Here is a 5,859-nt window from a genome sequence, read left to right as displayed (position 1 = left end):
CCTCCACCCCTCTTTAAAGGGTGGTGCGTCCCTTTCACTGTTTTCGCTTATAACTCGCCAGATTTTTAATTTACAATTAAAATACCTATTACCAAAATTAAATACCATAAAATTTACCATGGAATAAATAATGTTATTGGTAATATTCTGAATTTTAAAATAATAATTTAATATAATACTTTACTAAATTAATTTATAATATTTTTATATTATAAACTTACACAATTTAAGTAATTACGTTATGTATACGTGTACCTATGTGTTTTTTTAATACATTTTAGTAAATTTTTATATATAATATATTTAGATTGTGTAATTTTTTTACTCAAAACCTTATAGTTTGTTAATTTATAAAAAAAATTATTTTGCATATTTATATGATATGAAACTGCATATTTTATAGATTTTTGTTGCATATAAATCCGGACCCTAGTTACAACATAAAAATTGTAGATAATATTACTAATATTTATGCAGAGCATAACATAATAGCATATTTCACGATAGAAATCAGTGTTGTAATATATACTAGGTACTCAAATTTTATTATTTACTATTTAAGGTGGAATTTAATAAACACTTTTTTTAGTTTTTGCCTACATACAAATGACAAAATCAAATGTGTTAAATTACCTATACATTAAGGCTTATAATATATTGTCAAGACTAAATTTAAAAAAAAACAGTTAGGTATTAAGTACTGTTTCCTCTTTTAAAAAAAATTACTTAACTGATACAAGTCCAAATAAATACAAATTGTCAATTTTAATTAACAACAGTCAGAAACACAATATTTGTACTTATTACTTGAAACCAAGTAAAAAAAATAAATATACATTACTATATTAGTAAATGTATTTTTCTTTAGTCTACGAAGGAGGAGAGGAAGATTAAATTAAATTCTGTACATTATTTTATGTGATAGTTTATGATACTTATACGTTTCGACACGCGTTCTTTAATGACTCTACAATATCACGTATACCATTGTTCAGGCTGGAAGAATCCCCGTGGGTGTTAAACGCCAGTCCGCCGTGACAAATACGCAAATCACATGCACATTAACTGCGTTCAGCGCCCCCGATGCATTTTATGATCTTCAAAACATTCAACAACGAGGGGAGTGTATTGTACGCAATTCGTTTTCTCTGTAGAAATTTAGCATGATATACAATTTTACATACTAACAAATACATTTTTTACCTTCCATAAAATTTGTTCGGTTGAAATGCGAACGCCTAAAAAAATGGAAAACAGTTATTATATTATTATAGTATCAAACAGTAGGCGCTGTTGTATATAATGGCGTGTACTGTGTAAAATGCGGTAAAAGGACCTATTCAAGTGCTAAACCCTATTATTATAAGAAACAAAAAAACAAATCTTCTTGTCTTTTCATTTTTTTAAATTATTGAAATATGTTCCTAAAATGATAATGATTTAAAATTATGTTTTCGTAAAAGAAACATTAAATAATTCATCGGCTGAATTTACGCAATTAGGAATTTTTATGAATAACAAATCGTTATAATCAATTTCCACACAGACCATACACATTTTAAATTATACAATTATACATAAAATAAGATCATTTTAAAATTATGGTGATATTTTTTATTTATTTTGTTGTCATCATAATATACGACAGGCGTTATATGTAACCGGAGTATCATTGTTAGATTATTGAAGCTATTTTAGGAGAGAATTTTCAATCAGTTCAAACGTAATATTCATAATATGTTAAAATAATGTGTGGTATAAAATATATAAGTTAGTATATATGAATATATTTGATTTGTATGTATTAAGTTTCTTATAAGTATATATTCCACCGCATAATTCTATTTTAATTTTATTGTTATTTTCATATTACCTTCCCACCTATACTTACTATACATATATATTATATTACAATAATAAGTGAAAAAGATTAGAAGATTACATAATTCGCATTTCTTATTGCCAAAAATGTTGGCGAATTTTGTTTGTAACGCAAAACTATGTTTCAAACCGTCCAACCGACATTTATCTTCGGTTGCCGACGCAAAAGAACACAAGATTGGACATCGGCACTTGTTGGTTCAAAGACTCATATGTTGGGCATCAGCGTGTCCCCTCAGTGATCAAGGTCGTGACAATAGCAGTGACATGAATTTGAAAAAGTGGCTATGGAAGAAATCCCGGCATCGTAGACCCTGAGACGGAGTGGTCGATCGCGAGCACGTATTGCAAGTGGCCACGCCATTTCTTGGTGCATTTATGTGTGATGTTGCCGTCCGTTAAATTTCGCGACTGTCACTAATCGATTACGGTCGTCGTACGTCCACAATCTGACGCTGTATGTACACTTATGCCATGTACTCTAAACAAAATTAATTAAGCAAGAACAATGCATACTTCATCAAAAAGATAAGAAAAAAGAGAATTATACTAATTTTTTTTATTATTTTCAATTTATAAAAGTTTAGGTAGTAAATGGTTAGACATTTTATGGATACGCAATAATAGTAACCTATGAGTACAAACATATACCATGACTTGTGAGGCACCCTTTACACCAAAGTAGTTGTTTTACTATCATCGCGTGGGGCAGAAGTAAATAAACTTTTATTTAGATTTGATTTACGACAGTGTATTTCTTATTAAACATTACAGCATGCAATGAAGATTGTTAGATCTTACGTAAATATAGGTACAGTTTTAATACACTCGTGGTTCAGACGGTTTTCCAAGGAATACCCTTAAAAAATTGTTTAACTCAATGTAAAATGAAAATGATTAAACTTAATTTAATCTGATATAAAAAAATAAAAATTTAAAAAAGTTTTACCAGGTTTAATTAAATAAAAATAAGTTTATTTGTATGTAATCCAAAGCAAGTGAATAAAACTACCCGGGAGGTTAATTAAATGTGTTTTAAATTTTCGTATTTTTTTTTTTTTTACACGCTTAAATGATAGGTAAATAAAATGTATCATTGGTGAATTAACGCGTATACGGGGATTTTTATTATATATTAAATTGTTGAACCTTTTTTCAAGTGGTAGATACAAATAAATTAAAGGATGTTAAATTATTAAATCTTATTAGAATACAGAAAAAGAATAAATATAAAAGTTTTATATTTTTAAAAATTATTGAAATATTGGACGGTAAAAAATTCGAATAAAGTTCTATAACAAAATATTTCAGATTTATAGAAAAATACCTATGCTGCGTCAATATTGTACTGATCTGACATAAGCAAAAGTAAACAAGTTATAAATTCTTAAAATGGCATAGCAAATTATGCAAATTCTCATCAAAATATCGTCAATTACAGAAAACCTATTGTAGTCACGATTAAACATTTTCTATTCAATAAAAATGAAATGATGAATTATATCACACTGTAAATATGCCAATACGCCATATCGGAGTGAGTATTAGAAAATCCTATTTGGTTAAAATATTTACGATTGCCTAAGTTTTTGAAAATGAAAATGTTCTTATCGTCATCGACAACAATATGTCACATGTCGTATGTTTTATCACGTGCACTGTTTGTTTTCAATGCCAACAATATGTTAACGCGCAATCATATTATTACTCACATTAAATACGAATAAAACAATGTTCCTCCTACAGTTGTACATACCAAGGGGATTATAACACACTACACTGCAATAGTGTATGGTTCATCTCCATAATCGATGTATTATAGCATGTAATAATATGCGCATATTTTAATTGACTATAGGTACATAGCATACAATTTACACGACGGTTGTAATCTAATATTGTCTTATTATCATTTGCAGCGGTACAATTAACCTAACCTGCAGTATTATGAAATAGAAAACGAGCACACACACACGCACAAGCACGCGTCTGTAACGGAGTTGTATGACCGAACGGTGGGCCAGAAATAAGAGTGAGGTAAGTTTTTTGGAGCGTGGGGGGTGACTATACCTGTCATAAACACTGCCCTTATATTCTTGTATAACCCTAGTGAGTGCAGTTCCTTTTGATCCCCCTGCCTCTTGCACAAATTTAGACAACCGTTTTATTAAAATCGTCATTATTATTATTATATTTTATAAACGATATTATTATTATTATTAAAACATGCTTCTAGAAATTTTCTATATCTACTGTTTACTATTATCTTCGTTTCCTTCCTAAGTAGTGTTTTGAATTTAGAAATCAGAAATTCGTAGATAAAAACGATAATTTTTAAAACGTAGTAATATTAATTTTACATAAAGCCTAAACACCCAAAAAACAATAATATACATAATGCAAAATTTGAGTTTATAGATTATTAACAGCAGATACTTATATTAAAATTAAAAATCGGCTATAGAATTAAAATTTAGGTTTGGTTATCCGTGTTTAAAATACTTACAACATAATAACAATATTATATAGGTAGTAATAGCTAGGCATCCAATAAAAATAACACAAAGGCATTCTTTTTTCAGCATTTTTGACGCAGTTATGATTTCACTTTGGGAAAAAATAAAAAAATAAATAATTACACACGAATAGTATTAATATTGTTATTCTATTTAATTTGAAAATATCCGTTATTTTAATAAGAAAAATAAATAAATTAGGAAGTATTTACTTACCTATATTTTTCTTCTGTATGTAAGTAGTAAATAATTGAATATACTTTATTGAATTGAATTTTTAACTTCATAAGTTCTAACTATAATTATTAATCAAATTTAAAACTCCATATACATTGTGGTTAAATTTAAACGATACTATTTATTAAAAATGTCTCCACCATTTAGTAGATTTTGAATGTGAATCGTCAATAAAAATGTTTTTGTAATATATGTGTTAAGCGACTTATGTGGATTACGTGAAGTTTTCCACTTGTCCTTATTATGGTTGTGATTTGAAATCAAAAACCAAATAACTTACGAGATCTCGTTGAAGATTTGAGTTAATCAACCAATGTGAGTAGAATGTTAGAGCTATTAATGTATTAAGAAATGACTACGTTTAAAATATATAAATGTGTTAAATGATCTCACATTTCTATGCATAAGTTTCTATTTATTTTTATTCGTATGAATAGTAATTGACGATAAATAGTAAATTAAAATACGCGAGTAAAAATAAGAATGCAGTAATTAGATCTACCCACGTATCTAACAAGGATAAATATCGATGATATAATATATTAATATTACATATTATAATTATCTACCTACTCCAGAAGGAAGTTAATTGCATATGTCATGAATAGTATATACCAATTAAGAAATGATATCACGAAAAAAATAATTATCATAGTTGATTATTAGAATACTGTTATGGATGTGTTAAATATTTTATCTCATTGATAAATCATTGCATATACACAATAAGTCAATAAAATACGATTCTGAGCGGAAATAGTGTTAGCCTCTATTTCACGGGATATTTTAATATTTCATCATGTATATACGTACCTATATAAATATTAGTAATTTATTTTTATATTAGTTATACCTATAGAAGTGTAAACTGTAGTTTTTACCAGAAAATCATATATTATTGTTTATTAAGTATTGTGTATAGAAAATAATAATATAAACAACAACGATAAGTTTTAAGTGCTTACGACTTTATCAGAAGCGGAAATACTGGTTATATTAATTGTAGGTGTCTATTATCTACAGTTATTCATTTTTAAATATAACTGTGAATAATTTTTTTTTTTTATGGACCTATGTACCTAACTAAAAGCTAAATCCGACTAAAATTATCTACTAGAAACCACGCTCAATATTGAAGATTGGAGCATTTTCTTCAATTATAAAAATTATGTTCAGACACAAAACTAAATATAAAAACGCACTCTGTACAATTATTTATTCATTC

General features: G+C 27.4%; 1 long non-coding RNA gene across 1 annotated transcript; it reads right to left on the bottom strand.

Moving 5' to 3' along the window:
* Positions 1–373: 373 nt before the first annotated feature.
* On the bottom strand, positions 374–5,088 carry LOC113550580. Its single transcript, XR_003405031.1, has 4 exons — positions 4,614–5,088; positions 4,388–4,488; positions 1,204–2,362; positions 374–1,148 (listed from the first exon to the last, which is right to left on the bottom strand). It is a non-coding gene; the product is annotated as an uncharacterized LOC113550580 (long non-coding RNA).
* Positions 5,089–5,859: the final 771 nt, after the last annotated feature.

This window comes from Rhopalosiphum maidis, chromosome 4 (assembly GCF_003676215.2).
Source record: "Rhopalosiphum maidis isolate BTI-1 chromosome 4, ASM367621v3, whole genome shotgun sequence".
Lineage (NCBI taxonomy): Eukaryota > Metazoa > Arthropoda > Insecta > Hemiptera > Aphididae > Rhopalosiphum > Rhopalosiphum maidis.
Note: the sequence above shows the minus strand (reverse complement) of the source record. Positions and strands in the feature narration are given on the sequence as shown.